The following is an 18,441-nucleotide window of genomic DNA, read 5'->3' as shown; positions in this document are numbered from 1 at the left end:
CTCTCTGGATACGTGCCTGCTCTGGCCCTTTAGCAAATGTTCTGCGAAAGTGCATGTATTGTTACAAACCTTATGGGCATGACACCTTGCAAGTGAATTAAAATTTATTTGCTGCAGCGGAATAGTTTTAATACTAATAAAAATATTATTAATATCAACTAACGATACAGCAATAACAACTGAATACAGTCGTTCGTGCATGTATTTATATATCTGGAAGAAACATGGATTATTTATTTACTGCTGTAGAGACTTCTGAAAATATCAAGAGTGACACTAGAAAATTGTGTGTTAGTGGTGCCACGGCACCATTTCAACACCCGTGAAAACTTATATCTTCTTTATCAAGCAGTCTATTCATCAAGACGCCATAGTCAGCAGATCATATTTCAGCTTGAGGCACACCTCCTAGCGTCGTCGCCTTCTAATCAAGGGGTCCCAGGTTCGATACCCGGTGGAGACACATAGTGGTTCGGATCCCACTTTAAACTGTAGGTCCAGTCCCGATTAGCCTTTCTGTGCATAAAGTGGACTTAAAACAACAATTCAATCAATCAATCAAGCACACCTCCAGATGGTAAGCAACATGACCTCAGTGACATCTGGTGCAATTTTTGTTATCAAGGACATTGGTTGCCTCTGTCAGGAATCACACTTGGCTATTTTATAAATTTCATAACACAGCTCGTTTTTTACGGCGGGATTTCCTATTTTCCATACACTGACTGATTTGTTTCTCAATCTCTAATCTATTACCACTTCTTCCGGACAAAACTGAGGGGAAGAAATCGCGTGTTGGCCAGAGTAGCTATAGTAAACAGATAATGCAAATGACGTCTTTGCTACGTCAAGAGAATTTTGACCATAGCCACACGTGTGGTAAAAAAAGAAAATAGCAGTTTGGATCTTAGGTTAACTGGTTTCTTTCCAAACTTATTTTTAAGTCATAACTAGGGCTAGGATTTTGATGCAAATGCATCTTTTTTTTGGCAAGGCAGAAACATTGCATAAGTAGATAGGAACGTGTTTTACACGTAAGTGAATTAATTGGGATGACTTTGTTAGGGCATTTTTTTACCCTTTTTGGAGTAAAAGTAATTTTTTAAACTTTTTAAACCGTTTAAGTCATTTTTCGGCCTTATAAAAGTCATATTATGCATTTTCCTACATTTTGGTGAAAGAAGGGGCATTTTACGTGCAAATGTAACCCTTTGAAGGAGAGAGGTTCCCGACTCTCATCTCATTGTCTTCAGCGTGGTTCTATAGGACTGTGTTTGAAGAAACAAAGCAATTCTGTGCAGTATTGTTGACACAAGTTGCTGTGCAACAATTCAGCTCAGACAATGTGATTCCCCCCTCTATCAGTAAATACATTGTCGCCAGACGGATTATTGTTAAAAACAAGGGGTACAAAGTTTTGTGCTCTGTATTGGACATTTTGTCAGGGAAGCACTCGATGGAATTGAAAGTGACTTAACAGCAAGTGATATTGTTTATTTCAAGTACGCTCCTCTTGTGTCGGTGGAAGTTAAGAGACATTTTTTCGTGTACTACAAGGCTCTCTTGTCCGAAAACCGACAATCATTCACTTTTGAAAATTTGCATATGATTTTCGTTGTGTACTGCAACCAGTGATGTGCGTCTACGCGTAAACAACGATAGTCTACATTATACACGTAGACTATTTTATACACTTAGATTACGTAATCTATGTAAACAACATGTCGAAAGGTGATAACTTAGCAAATGGTGCCATGGAATTGAAAGAAAATTATATTGCGTATCAGTTGCTGATGTGTGAAGAGAACTTTTCATATTCTTTCTTCCAAATTCGAACAATTTCTCACCTAGGAAGAAACCTAACATAGGAAATATTACAGTGTTTTATGGGGGAAAGACCACTCTTGGCTCACGACTGCCATCTGTTGTTGTTTTTGGCATACTATTTATCTTCTTCTATAGTTGATAATAGAAGAGAAGAGAAATTTTGTTGTAAATAGGATTCTTTTCATTTCGTTAGGAACCAGTATAGTTGAAAATGTCACTTTTGTTTCATGAAACCCTTGAAAATGAATGTTAATGCACTTTAGATTGTCTACGTAGTCTATGTAGACTACAAGACTACAACCCAATGTAATCTACGCGTAGATTACGTGCAGACAACGCATGTAGACGTAAACTTATAGTCTACGGCACATCACTGACTGCAACCAGGTCCGTACCCAAGGGGGGGCAGGGGGCATGTCCCCCTCTCACGCCATGATAAATTTCAAATTGAACGTATAAAAACCTACAAAAATTACGTTGATGGTTTTTCAAATTTTGCATGAATTTCAATTTTGTCCTTGAACAAATGAATAGGTTGTTTCTGGACAGGGACAGGCTCTAGAAGTCTGCAGTCTGCAATGTTGGGCTATTTTAGTTCTATAACCATTGATGCAAGGCTATCACACATTCCGATTTAGTCGGGACAGTCCATTCCTTTTAATCCATGTCCCGACCTTTTCGCCTCGGCTCGGTCACAAATGTTTCACATAATTAGAATAGAGGGGGATTTTCTATACTCTTTACATTATGGAAGAAAGGTTCCTCAATGACTGCAATACAAAACCAACCATATAAGGGGCATTTGGCTCTCCACCCGCACCTCAAGGTCTGTGATCCCTTTCCGCCACCACTGAGCAGAAGGATAAAAAACTATGTTTTCTTTCTCCGACATCAAGGCTTTTCTGCAACTGATGACCATTCTGCCACTCAATGGCTTAGGGTTAATTAATATTATGTAAATAGGAGAATCCAGTACACAGCAGAATCGTTGCTAGATTTTTGGGTCAAAAAATTTTCTGAAGTACTTTTAACATATATTGTTATTTGTCCAAAACACTCAAGAAATTAAGTACATTATTATTTACGAAATTCTGCCAATCGGAATTTGATTTACTGCAACTTTTCTACTTGTAATTGTCTTGAACATAAATACACAGTGGTGTGACCGTACAACAGACAACTTTCACAGTATGCAGAAGACATCAAGGCCAAAAATTTCGATGCTACGAGCCGTTGATAATAGCATTTTCTATCCCACATGTATGCATCCCCATTTATTAGCTTCTTGGTTGCCACTGACATTTATTTTTACTGTCGAATAAGATTCTAAAAGCGAAAATACATCATAGAAACAATATTATGCCAGCAGACACACTGCCAGGGTGAAGTCACTTAGCCGTTCAGGGGAATTAAATGATTTTTGCTTGGCAGAATTTGTAACCGGAAACAATCTTCTTTTTTGGATAATATTGCTTATAAAAAGGTTCTTTCATTTTATTTTTCATTTATTTTCAAAAATGTTCAAGAAACGTGATTCATTTGATTAACTTACAAAGTTGAAGTGTAACTCTTATCTTTTAGCATGTTACATTACACAGTTTTGTAAAATACCTGGAAAAGTCAGGGACTTTGCATAATGGGTGTGAACCCTCATCAACCCCACACACATATGTTGCTTTTCGTAGGCTATTTGAATTGTTTGCATTATGCACACATGTAGTATACCCGTATCATACATTTTTTTTCGCTCTCTGACAGAAACAAATGTCAGTGTGAACTGCAAATATTTGTCATGTGGTTGATATATATAGGTTAGAAAATGCTATTCTTCAACATTTCGTAACACAATGAGCCAATTTCTCTACCCACCCTCTCCTATATACCCTCCCCCCACACATATATATATATAGTGTATAATATGAGAGAAAATGTATTTGAAATTCGCCTATGGATCTGGCCACCCCCTCAAAAAAGCCTGGGTACGGGCCTGACTGCAACTCAGTACTTAAAGTGTAAAAGATGACAAAAAGTGAACTTTCTTACTTGTACTACCATATGCAATGAGCATGTGATACGTAGATACTGTAACGTTAATTTGTAATTTGAATTTCTTTTGGTAGTTTATAAATTTGTTTTACAAATCTTTCAGAATTTTTAGGTCATTTTTGTAAGTTTATAGGGCATTTTCTTGCATAAATGCATTTTTTAAAAGTAATTTTTTGGCAATTTTAAGGTCATCAAAATCCTGGCCCTAGTCATAACCCAATTTTTGATAATCAACCTGCTCAGTCAGTCAGATCTAACACACATCATGTGAGGCCTGTTTGTATTTTACTTGTCGTCATAAATTATCAAGGACTTGAGAAGCAATAGTTATTCAATTTTGACCAAATTTCAATCAAAAATTAATAAACTGACCTCAGCCTTGAGAAGCAGTAATTATTCAATTTTGACTAAATTTTTGTCAAAAAATGAATAAATCCACTTCAGACTTGAGAAGCAGTAATTATTCAATTTTGACTAAATTTTATTCAAAAAATGAATAAATCCACCTCAGCCTTGAGAAGCAGCAATTATTCAATTTTGACTAAATTTTAGTCAAAAAATGAATAAATCCACTTCAGCCTTGAGAAGCGGTAACTATTCAATTTTGACTAAATTTTAGTCAAAAAATGAATAAATATATGTCTCACTTTTGACTATGTAACACACTGAAATGAAATGACTAAATGCATGTAGTCACTTTTGACGCAAATCGAGTCGGTGCTAGTTTCAGTACTGGATTTAGTCAAAAGTGACTAAATTTTGCTCGATTTTGACTAAGTTGTTTTTACAGTGTGGACAACTGTGATAAGGGATCCAGACGCGTGGTTCAAATACCCATGGCTGGGCACATAGGCGCCAAGAGAACATTTTTCAAGGTGGTGATTGAAAATCGTGTCGTTATGTTAACGTGTCAAAATAATAATGAAACGTTTTATGTGAGAGAGAAGAGTTTGTTTAAGTTTGTTTTGTAAGTCCACGTTATGCACAAATAGGCTAATCAAGAACTGGGCTTACAGTCAGGCACGTATCTCCGAACTATTTCGGTGTCTCGCATGTAATAATAAATGCAACAACACATTTTATAATTAATAGATTAATAAGAGTAATATGTCTATTAATATAGTGATAATATTATTAAAATAGACCTATTAATAATTATTATTGTTATTATTACATGAACAGGTAAAAACATGCATTATTCAATAAGGTATTTAATTTATTCGCGAGAAATTGCCGGTTCATAAAAAAGTAAGCTACAATAATATAATTATTCTTGATATAAAGTTTCGGATGTGATCAAACAATTCGTAAATACTTTTACATATTACGGCAGTTGATTTCTTCATAGTTTACTGCTCGAAGAGGAAGTTCCCAAGTGGGTTATGTTTGTTGGAGCCTTGGGAATGGGCTGGGAAGGGGCTGCTTTACGTAAATTATCCACTTGGAATACTATAGTATTTTTAACGAGTATATTTAAATCACTCACCATAATTTAAAAAGAAATATTTAACCTTAAATGGTTATTGCAGGTTCAAATTTTCCGTAATGGTAGCTATTGTTATCAAGGGATGCCCCCTTGAGATTTCTAGGAACAGTTAATGTAATTCCATTAGTGAAATTGTAGCGATATTTTATAACAAAAAATATTGTTTTCTGTGACTTACAGGCCGTAAGTTACAGCAACTATTATTATTATTATTATTATTATTATTATTATTATTATTTAAAGTAGGGTTACATTTAAGCTTACAGTCTATTTTACACTGATTATCTAACTATAGAAAACAACTTTTTGTCCTACATGTATTAATATGTTAAGTATACGATTATGCAAATTGTGTATAGATATACAGAATTTGGAAATTACAAATGTATGCAATTTAAAAAAAAAACATAATAAGAAGAGTAGTAGTAGTAGTAATAATAATAATAACAACAATTATAGCAGTAATAATAGCAGTATCAATAACAAAAACCTAATAATAATAATAAAGTTGCTATGACTGCGGACACCGTTGATTGTTATTATTATTATTAATTACATATTTGTGTGAAATGGAATCATCTTCAGTCGCTTGCGTAGCCCCATACGTCACCGCACGCTCGAGGTAGAACCACACGTAACAGATTGTTTCTGTGATGCTTCCCTCATACATTTGACCTTGAAAAATAACGCATGCTTTAGATGTCCATTGTGTTTTGCAAAAGGACTGACGAGGTAGCAGATGGCTTGTAAACAGGGAAATAAAGAACGCCTTATCGCGAAGCAAATCACTTTGTTTACAGCAGAGGTTGGCTCGCGAAGGCACTCAAAGCAGCGTTAATTCCCCACTCTGCGCTGTAGTACACTGGCACTTAAGGTGTGTTTGTGAAGATAATTTGCAATCTGCCAACACAGGGGAAATGGAGAAGAAGGTATTCTTTGTTGCAACGAACAACAAATGCACCAACAGGATGTGCTGACTGGCCTATTGGCAGGTCGTCCACTTGTTGGCAGTCATTGTTGACTGTTTAACCTTTTTTTTTTCCCTGTTCTTTAGTTTTGCACCAAGTGCATTGTTTGTTCTTCCATTATCAGAATTCATTCTGAGCCCAAAGAGGGGTGGTTGGTGGGAGTTAACCCCCTATTGGCCCAGAAGAACGTCCGAGGCAGGAAAAGATGGCAAAATGAGGACTGACTACTACAAAGAAGTACAAGTAACCTCAACCCTTTTCGAAAATCCTGGGCAAGGCCAGATTAAGGCGGGTGCTATTGATGCTGCAGCATTAGGCCCATTCCTGAAATAGGCCCGGATGAAAACAGACGAGAATTTTCCGAAAGCTGAACAGTTTTCTTTTGCTATATTAACCTGAAAATAAATCTTAGAATTAAATTTGGAGCCCCAATTTCGGACGCCTAGACACAGCGTTACTTATTGTACAGTTACTATTATTCTTTGCGCTGTGACGTAACTATAACGTCGTAGTGTTTATTGTTCACCGAAGATTTCAAGCATCAGGCCCAATTTCGTCTTCATCCGGCCCTCATCCTGACCTGTGCACGTCACTGAAATCCGGCAAACTCCCAACGAGTTTAGAAATTCGTAAATGAGTGTATGGGGAAAAGGAAGAATGAGGTGTTTAATCTCGGCCGTATGAATAAAAATGATTGATTGATTGGTTATATTTTATTTCGCTCTTCTGCCACTTTTGGCTAATCGAAGATGAGGATGAATGGTGATGAGTTGAAATGGATGAAGGGACAATCACAAACACATGAATGACACAACACAATTGCTACAGAGGATTATCCTAGCTGCAGGTCCAGGCGCCAGAGCCTCGTTTGCCTGCAAAACGCCGTCCAAGATGTACTACATGGACGAGAGGTTGGCATTTGGAGGTTCTCATGAGAACACATTCCGAAGAGTGAGCGCAGTGTTCCATCTTCCTGTGGGTCAAGTTGTTCCTCGCACACTTTCAAACATAGATAACTTCTCATAGATAAAGCAACATTTTTAAGATATACATGCATGGTCGCGAAAGTATGTATATACCAATGCCTTTTAATTTAAATCAAATACCAAATAGTCAATGATTTTTCTTTAAAGTTCGGCTCTTAAAGAACTGTAGTAGTAAATTCTCTCATTTCTGTTGTTCTGCTAGTCACGGAAAGTGACTGTGTGTGTGTGTTCGACATACACTGCAACTTTTTCAATAAACACACAATGTTGATTTTTCTAGTTTGTCTGCTTTCTTTACCTAAACAGGGACTTGAAAATAGCATGATACGTCTAGCATTGAATGCATAATTGCAATACCGTCCTCGTAGCGTAAAAAATATTATGATTGGGGTAATGGCATGAGGAAGGGGGCAAATCATGACACTCACCTGGGCCCCCAACGATTTAGTTAGTGCACTGTTGCCTTGAACCATGGTTGGACGGATATTATGTGGGTTCACACGGAGAAACACAATGAATTAGAAGATATCACTTGCCGCCTGGGCCAGTGACGCCGCCAGAGGAGAGAAGGGGTTGAACCCCCTCCAACAGTAAGCAAGAACATTTCGACAAGTGTGAATGCTATTTCAACAGAAATACATTATTTGTATGGTATTTAGCGGTACATTAAATGGCACTATTTTTTTTCTGGGACCGTTGTTCTTTCCTTCCAAAATATCAGCATTTTTTAAAAATATCGAAGATAAATCTAGGAACTTACTGAAGTAATAATATATATATATTTTTAAAAAATATAATATAAACTGGCGTGTTCTGATTTTTGTTGTTGTTGTGTCGACACCTTTTTCCAAGTATGCTAATGTGACGTCGTGTTTAAGAAACATGTTTTCCACGAGTTACGTAATTACAATGAGTAACATCACATCGAACTGCGATATGTTCGAAAGTATTAGGCTGACTCATGCCATTCGGTACACGTAACTAGTTTTTACGGTTGTCTTTGCAAGGTGACCTTTGTTGAAACATTTGAAAAATGCAATTTCAGCTACTGTCATGCTCGGTCGAGTTTGAAAGAGTGTGTATACGGTAAATGATTCAATGTGAGCAATTTCCTCGCTATGCTAACCTAGAGAACTGGGACGTGTCTCAGAACCACGAAACATCTGAGTTTCCTAAATAAAATATGGAAAGGCAAAGAAAAGCATTCAACATTTTAAATAAGAGAAGGTATTCAATTTTAAATAGTAAGAATGGAATAGCTTCTTTCAGTGGAGAATCCAGAATTTTCGAAAGGGAGTGGGGCCATGTGTACTTTTTAGTAGCCTGTCCCCATTTTGACGTTCTTTTTTAAACAGTGGGCCCAAAGGGGGTATAATCCCCACCAATCCCCCTTGGGCACGGCACTGGCTTCTTTAGTGTTAAATTCTCTTGATATCTCTGTCTCTCTTTTTCCCAATCTCTGTTTAACTTTTCTCTCTCCCTTTCTCTGCACGTCTCACTCTCACTGCATCAGTTTATCTCTTTCTTGCCTCCTGCTCTCTCTCTCTCTCTCTCTCTCTCTCCCTCTCCTTTTCTTTCATCTACCTTTTATTTATTGTAAAGATCTCAAGCGGTTACATCCTTTTAGCTATTGCACTTTCTTGGATGTAGACTATGTTGAATATAAAAGTTCACTTAGCCTTTCTGTGCATAAAGTGGACTTAAAACCAAGACTCAACAAAACTCAAATGAAATTATTAAGATAGGCTATAGAAGACAATATAATTTCTTTCGTTTCAAACACTAAACGCACGGCCATGAAAATAGACCGCTGGGCACAATTCCACTGGTACCACATATGGGAAAAGCAAAGCGAGAACGGGACAAAAGTCGCTGGTTCCCGGGCACTGTGTGACGACGTCAACCGGGCTGCGTTGCCTAGTACGAGCGTCAGACCGACCTCTCTCCGCGGCACTTTTGTCTCTCATCCCTGACCTTTCGAGCAAATACTGTCAGTTTGTATCACATGGATTACAAAGACCAACTCTACAACGAGATAGATCTTTCATTCTCTTAATACTCCGAACACACGGGGTTGTGTGTGTAGGGTGACCAGACGTCCTCTTTTATCCGGATATGTCTTCCTTTTTAGGTGTTTGTCCGGCGTCCGGGCGGATTTTTTAGAAATCCGTAAATGTCATCCTTTTTTGGGAAGAGTATAGCATTGACCATAGCAAATGTGCTGCATACAGAATGCTTCATTTGGTGCGCGTTAATTCGAGCAATGCTCACCTAGCATCTGGGAGCTCAATACTATCACTTTCCCGACTGAGTCATTAGTAGGGCGCGTATTTAAGGCACTAAAAACCTCTGAAATAGGCAGTCAAATAGGCACCAAAATGATGAAAATAGGCACTTAAAAGGCACCATAAACTAAGAAAAGGCACGAAAATAGGCACTTAAAAGGCACCCTAAAATTAAAAAAGACATTAAAATAGTTATACTGTATTTAGCACTTCAGTTTATACATAAAAGTGCGCTAGCGATTAACATACTATAATACTCTTTTGATCGAAATTCACATTTGCGGGGAATCGTCTGTTAAAGTAATTCTCACAAAAAGAGCTTGTGCTAATTAATGACTGCGAATTTGAACAAATGATGAATAAACAATTTGCACCATTGTAACAAAAAAAATATTTAAAACAATGTTCCAATTCAGACCATCAAATCTGGCGAATTCCAGATTTCAGTCACTACAACATCAACAAAGCCTTACATCTTTCAATATAGGGAAAGCCAAATGCACGTAAGAAAAAGCTGAAGTATGCAAAAATTACAGAATATCAATTTTTTGGCACGATTAAGCTAAATAGGCACTAACCATCAAAATAGGAATTTATAGGCACTATAAGATGTGTTTTCGGAATAGAAACTCCATGAAACGAACTTTAAAGTTTAAACACGAAAGCCTAGGGTTTACTACAAAGGAATAAAAAAGGCAAATAGGCAAATTTCCGCACCCCAGTCATTAGTATTAAGCGCTGAGACGGCTGGAACCCATGTAGTCTGTGCAGTTCCTTTTCGGTTGATTGATTTGGTTTATTTTACTTCGCTTTTTTGCCACTTTTGGCTAATCGCGAAGATGAGTATGAGCGATGATATGATGATTTTGATGAAGGACACACATGCCCAGGCCGGGATTCGAGACTGAGGCCTCTGGCGTTGTGGCGCGGTGTGCTAACCACTCCAACACAGAGGTCGGCCAGTTTCTTCTCGAGTTATACATACGCGATACAGAAATGCGTAGTGAGAATTTTGATTATTAAGTAATATTTACTTTTATGAAATAACGAAGCGAAAGAAAATATCCAGTTTTAAAGGATGGAAGAAACGAATATGGGGTAAAGTGTAAGGTGGTTGCCACTTTCCTCTGCTGTTGAAAGAGTGCTAGAAATGTTCGTGGCATTGAAATCATATTTCTCTACCCAATCTAAACTACCTAAAATTTTAATTTGGCTTTTCGAAATAAGTTAAGCGAATCTTACTTGTTACATTTGCATTCACTTGTGGAGATATTTCAGTCTAATATCCAAAAATTAGAAAAGGAGTAAAAAAATTCTGTGCTTCAAATTATAGATATTCTTTGTAATTTGTTAAAAAAACTGATTCTTTGCATAAAGGTAAGATGAAGTTCTTGAAAGAGATCTGAAAAGCATCTGTGAGCAAAATGTTGGTAAGATTTTTGTATATTGATTAAATTATGAGTAATGGCAAATGTATACCCATTTTTTGCGGTGTCCTCTTTTTTATGACTTTGTCCTCCTTTTTCGCCATGCTCTGTCCTCTTCTTTTAATGTATGTGTCTGGTCACCCTATGTGTGTGGCAACAGCGCGAACTTCTGCCATCCGCCTAATTTCATGGCCGTACGTCAGACATTTCCATTCACCAAAATATGTTTTCTTTTGTTTGTTTTTTGTTTGGTACCATAATATTTAAATGTTCAGTAACGTTTTGTAATTAAAATGTTTTTTTTTTTTAGTTTGACGATCGTTGACTTACCTGTTTTTCCCCCCTGTTATGATCAAAATTAGTTTTCGAAACTTATATAACTATTACAAATGTACTCACATGTGATCCACCCCCCAACAGAGCAATCTATCTACGTCCCTGGGCCAGAATAGCAACAAGGAATCGAATCAAACACCGAACACACCCGGGCACTGAGACGGCAAATGGCCACGTGGCCATCCGGTTTCTAAAACGGTTCTACCGGATACAGTGGTTGAACCATCTTATGAACGCCTTCTTTGTGCGACTGCAGCACGTTGCACCGAGATCTTTGGGTTGAACGTCCTGAGTTCTTTCTCACTGCCGTGTTCGTCCCTCAAGGTTATCAGCGGGCAGGCATTTCTTCAATGATGAATGCAATTACAAGTCCAATGCCCAAACAATGCACGTGTATAAAAAGGAAGCGAAGATAATGAAATACCGTAAAGCACCGAACACAATGCACTGAGTGAGTCATCCAACCCACGTAAGCGTTCCTGTAACAGCTAAATAAAAGAGTAGCCAACAACATAAGCTTCATAACGGCTGGCACTTTTTTACAGGACTATCTTGGCCTTCGTTTCAAAGTGCGAACAGTGATGGTGCCAGAATTAATGAGAGGAAAATTTGAGGGGATGGATTGATTTCTGTAGAGATGCGCATTTAGGTTACGTCTGAATACAGTTTAAAAAATGTATTCTTGAGCTAAAACAGTATTTGACTTTCGCCCCCTTCCTCTAATGTAGTCACTGTTAGCGCTAATTTTTACTGGAGGCCTGAAACATCCTGGAATGTTCCTAAGCAATTATTTTTTTCCCTCCAGAAAGTTCATTCGTTTTTATAAATCACAGACATTTTATAAATTCTGTATTAGTTGCAATAACCTAAAAGTGGTGTCTCTGCTGTGTATGTGTTCGAGCCTTTTTCATTCGTTATTCAGTTAAAATCTGAGCATTGCTGCAAAGTTTTTACCATTTTCATCACATTTCGTATCTTTATTCTTCATTTATCTGCAACAATATCACCTTTTCTGCAATTGTTTATGTGTAAACGTTAATTAACCGCACAAACAAAACAAATTTAGATGCTAATAAGTAATAACTAATAACTAACAGCTGTTGAAGAAAGGGGAAAATCATATTTTCTGTAACAACGAATGTAAGAATAACGTTGGTACTGTCGAAAAATGTATGCGAGATTATAAAAAATTATATTTCACACTGACATATCAGTTGACGAACACAAGAACACTAGTATACAATTACAATGCAATTACATTCATTATCAATAGGGGTTGTATGTAGGATTGTCAGATTTCTAAAATAAAAAAAAAGGAGCATACAGATTATATAGGCATGGATATAGTTAAATTTATTTTTTATAACATTTAAAAACATTACAAAATCAATTGCTGTTTAAAGCATTGTTAATCCCTAATTTTTAACATTTTGACAAAATATATTAATATTTGAGTGAACTCTTGGCGTTAAGGGGACATTTTTTTCCAGTGCATTACTTTAAAATTCAGAACATGACTTATTCTCATTCACTTATTATTTCTTTAGCTAAATACGGGACAAATGGACGTCCCGAGAACATTTTCCGGGATACCGAGACATTTCTTTAAAAAAGGGGACAATCCCGTATATACGGGACGTCTGGCAACCCTAGTTGTATATGCTCCATACGCTTCCACAATACGAAATAGCAACCAAATAAACAATAGTCACGTTTACATTACCTCGGCTTCTCTTCAGTTATAAAGCACTTATTGTGAGATTTAATTCGAAAACCATACAGTATTTATAATTCGTGATTTAAAAACAATCATGATATATCCTATAACAACACTACAGATTTATTTCCTCCATTGCCATACGCACACAGTTTATATTACAGCTTTAGATATGCATGTTCGGTTCAAAATATTCTTATACTACTTTCAGAATAAAATATCAATATGATAGTTTGAAATTTAGATCAATTAGCAGACCTCTCTCCCACGTAGTACACCACGTTAACTTCAATCTTGTAATCTAATAAGTCTCTGGTGCCTGAATCCATGGTGGGACTTCTGTTGTGTTCTGTCCATGTGTGTTTGTGTTTGCTCTTCCATCACTTTATTCATATTACCAAACATCCTCGTCTTCGAGATTAGCCGAAAAAGCGAAGTAAAATCAATCAGTCAATCAACTTTCAATCAATCAATAGAAAAATATTTCCCCTCATATACACATCTCGTATGTAGATGTGTCATTTTAAAGTAAATAGTCGAAACATCTAGTGTACTCCTCAACTGATTTGGTATTTGAAGGAACTGATGGAAAAAATTACTATCCTCATCGTGTAACGGTCAAATATTGAGTGACTAGTAATTAATCTAATTGCCCGTTAGTAGGAATTAATTGCAATTGGTAATATTAATATCCGTCGCGAATACAGGTGTCTAGCGAACTGCCTTAGCCAGCAATAGCTTGCTCAACCACAGTTTTCCGCCCGAATTCGGATTTACATGCATTCTTATGGGAATATCAAGAAAAATGCAACTTCTAAACCAATGGACCGAATTGGATGAGATTTTCACCAGCGGAAGAACACCTCATGAAAGTACTGATTCCAAGATTTGAGCCTAATCAGAACAGAACTACGGGAGTTATGAATTATTAAAGATTCATCGCCGGATTGAAAGGGAGAAGCTACCCTACCGAGTTGTTCCTGCGTTTCGTGACTTAATACAAAAGAGGAAGAGTTAGCCTAATCTCTGCGCGAGGGGCTGCTGCCAGGGGTTAAGGACCTGAGTGAGCATTGACCAGGATAGGAGGACAACGGTCAAAGCACCAGAAACAATAAACAAGCACCTGATCATAGAGGGTACAGCGTCACTACGTTCAAATCTGGAATAAAAGGGATGATTTGGAACAGTTTTGCACAGTTTTGCCTAGAATCGCCACCAGAGTGTGAGCTACGCGCGACCGAGCTGCGAGTTGCAAGCAGACTCGTGGTCGGGATTTGTTTTCCTCGAGTGAGTGTTTCAGAGCCATGGAGTAGAGCAAAGTAGAATCAGGGGGTCCTCCTCCCCTTGCCGTCTACGCATCCGTGCACATACGTGTGATTATGTGAGTATAACGCCAGACACGTCCACCTGTGTCAATCGTCCGAAACAACGTCCAAAGTAGTGAAAGTTAATAACATTTGATATCCATGTGAAACCGCGAATGGCTCATCGCGTATGTTCATCTCATCGCCCAAGTCACGTATCTGTACTTACGAGTGACCGCGAAGAACTGACCTATTATTGCGCAAGTTGTCGTATGGAGTCGACAGTGAACGAGTGAAGCCAGGATCCGATGAGGCCAGATGGAGCCGCCGACCGATCCACTTTCGCCAACCAGGATAACCGCGAAGTGCAACACTGGAGTGCAGATGTCTTCCAGAACTGTAGGACCACTTCCGCCCAACCCAGGTCAGAGGGAATGCAGCTAAGGTAAGATCCAACCATGTGCGTGTGTGAGAAAGATGACGACTATCTACCGCGAATCTGCGTGAATCAAATCATTGCATAACTTAAATCAGTGCTATGGCAACCCTAGACATCTGTTTTCCGGCGGAGTAATCAAATGTTAAAGATGAGAGTTTATGTTAACAGCAAGCAATAGTTCATTGAAATATATTTATACCTTCAGAAAAGATAAAAGGGGTTCGCACAAGGAACAATTATTCACTTTATACTTAAAATCCTAAACGATAAATTGTAAAAGGCAATGTAGCCAAGACATAGCAAGAGTATGGTCAAAGTAGTAAATAATCTAACCTTTGTATTTGTCATATTGTCGCAATATGCCATAGAATGAGAGAATGAATGTGAGATCGAGTGAAAGAGGGCAAGATGTACTGTGTATTTATCTGTGCTTTAATATATGTGTATATTCAGAAACACCGTAGTATTATGTAACGTCATTTCAGGTATTTAAAATCAAATCCTCCTAGGTTTATTCTTGGTAACTCCGACTGTTAGGCACTTATCCTGACCGTATTATATTTCATGTAATGTTTAATTCGCCCAGCAGGTGAGGCGAGAGATTCTTCGTTGTTGCGTTGCTAAGCTCAGTTCAGTGGAGTTAATTGAGTTAATTAGTTATTAAATTAGCAGCCCGTGAAAATCGAAGTAAGGGATCGCACGATCCTGAAGTAAGGGAAATGGAGGTTAATCCTGAATTCAGGACTGTGCTGTTCGAACGAGTCGTCCACTTGTATGTCAACCTAATCAGAATTTCGTTATCAAGGCGAGCAACTTCCAGCAAATGACAGCCGGAAAACAAGGCCACTTGTGCTATCTCCATGCAAAATCTCTCGCCCTGCATAATGTGCACGCGTGAACACGCACCGAGGAAATGAAACGTAGAGCTTCCTGGAAATCCATCAGATACCACCTGCCACAAGTCCCCGGTAGTTCTATTGCTTTGCAGATATTCCACAACCACGTGTTCCTGCGTATTTGTATTATTATTATTATTTAAAAAAAATATTTTTTTTTAATTAGCGTCGCTTTTCTGCCACTCCGGGTTTTATCGTGAGAATTGATGCTCATAGATGAAATTGATGAAGGAGCATTGAAACGTCCATGCCCACGCGAGAGCATAAATCCATCACTCAACGCCCTCGCCCTCTGCTCTGAGGCGACGGAAAAATAAAGCCTCTGAAAGTGTACGCAAGGAAGTTTTCAATCTTGGATGGTATAAAACCAGAACAGAAAATAAGTAATACAATATAACAAACTAACAAATTATTATTCTGAAACAGAATAGTTTCTCTCACACACATTTTAAAATTTAAACAATAGAATTTCTTCATATCAACAGCTGAAGTTCTGAAAAATTCGCGGGCGTAATTTTTTTCCTACTAGGTTAAGGTGATCGATCTTATACCCTACCGCATAGGCGTAAGTTGGCGGGGACGGATCCTGGATGATATTTTTATGGGCTTGAAAACTTTTAGCTTCTGCCCCCCCCCCCCAAAGTTAAGTTCCAGGTTCGATTCTGCCTCCACAAAGTTATGGTTCCAAGTTACGCCTCTGCCCTGGTGAGCATTTTCCTCGTCAAACCTGTGTAAGCTTATGGGATAACTTTTGTCTCGATTATCTCGAGGACCACTTGACAGGAAATTTTCGAATTTTACGTGAACACTGAGATAGGATGAATCTAGATAACCACTTTTAGATATTTTCATTCACCCGAAAATTAAAAATAATAATTTTACTCTACAATACTCTACAATACAATGAGGCTATTTAATATATATTTTTTTTTTCATAGAAGATAATTCCTGAGTTGAGGAAGTTGCTCACAGTTTTTTACACTGCAAAAGAAACATGCGCCTCCCCGATGGCGTAATGTTAACACCGTAGTAAATGAGTTCTGGTGGAATCACATTGTACAGTGGTTCAGATCCCACTTTAAATGTACAAATGACCGTGAATCAGTAAAATACACAAATACTGAACAAAGGACACAATAATAATATATTTATACTCATTTAACAAATGTCTGATCTAAAGAGAACATTCTATCTCCTCTGATGAAAATCGATTCCTGACCTCTCTCAAAAAAAATTTCTGCGGACGCGTTTGATTGCAGCGTAGGAAGACGCTGAGTAAACATAACGTCATTGCGAGCTCTAAGGGCCAAGTAAGCAAAGAAACAACAAAAAAGAGCACACAACTTCGTAATTTAGTCGAAGGAGAGAAAGGCAAGGATTTGGACAAGTTCCCTGGACAATGCTTGCGATGTTTGCAAACGTTATACCAACACGTGACTCAAGACGGCGCACTGACGCCAACGTTTGCCGGCGATCAGCTAAATATAGCGAAATTGCCAAGGCGAACCTGTGTTTACCCCTCGAGGGGAAAGCGGCCGGTAATTTTACGAATGTAACTTCATTCTTTATCCTGTTTTAATAACCGCGGAGAGGTGGAATGGCATGTTACGACTTGCCTGCGGTGTAGTAGCTGTGTAGAGGCTGACATCTGCTTCGCCCCCTCCCTTTTCACTACTCGCTCTTCAGTTGAATCAACGCAACTTTAGAAAAGTTTTACAGTCTACTCATCTAGATTACACTGACGTACACAGGGGAAAGCTGATGGGTCTACAGCCAGTGATTGAAGGGATGGAAGTATTCCCCAGTTGGCAAAAATATTGTTCGTGAATACTTCCTCTATCAACGTACGTAACTTAACTTCGTGTGGCAGAATCTAACTTGGGGCTTAAATTTTGCTACATAACTGTTACATTTGCGAAATCATAGAAATTCTCAGTACTTGCTGCTCACGTCCCAAGGAGGTTAACGAAAATACTAACTTGTAAATTAGAATAAATGAAGATATGAGGGTTGGGGTGGGGGGAGGGGTCAAGTATACTCTTAGGCCGGCTTAAACGAAAGCATTTCCTTTAAAAATTTTCTAGCATAAATGCTATGTAAATGCTTTCAAAAATCTTATAGCAGATGGCACTTTACATGAAAGCATTTCATGGAACATTTCGGTTAGCTGTTGAGATTACAATGTACTAATAATATATATAGCACGAAAGGCACGTGAAGTTACACCATCTATGGTGAGTGAACGGTGTTTACAATTGAACTAAAATATTCTTCCATACGTGTACAGTAAACGCTATAAAATATGTATTTACGCACCGCCATTCTTTTCTACCTAACACAATTTAATACGAAACGTTATTCCTCTTGGTTGGACAGTTATCGTATTTTAAACATGTGAAGTGATACATTGTTTACATGTCATGCGGCCGCCATTACAGCTGCACTCGTGACCTAGAGGTTGCTTCTGATTGGTTATCCTACGAAAAATGCTACGGAAATAGAACGGGTTCTATCCTTGAGAAATGCCATGAAATATGCCATGCCATAAAATTTCTCACTTTACACGGTAGCAATTTGGTCATGGCATAAATGTTAAGAAAAATGCTTTGGTGTAAAGCGGACCTTACTTTTCCCCGGCTCCCTCGCCCTCCCTGTATGCAACAGAGGAGGAAACCTGGTTGTCAGAAGGGCGAGTTGGACAATGAACTGTGGCGTACCTACGTA

The sequence above is a fragment of the Lepisma saccharinum genome, chromosome 1, assembly GCF_977018435.1.
Source record: "Lepisma saccharinum chromosome 1, izLepSacc3.1, whole genome shotgun sequence".
Classification (NCBI taxonomy): Eukaryota; Metazoa; Arthropoda; class Insecta; order Zygentoma; family Lepismatidae; genus Lepisma; species Lepisma saccharinum.
The sequence above is the reverse complement of the archived record's forward strand: the minus strand, read 5'-3'. Positions refer to the sequence as shown.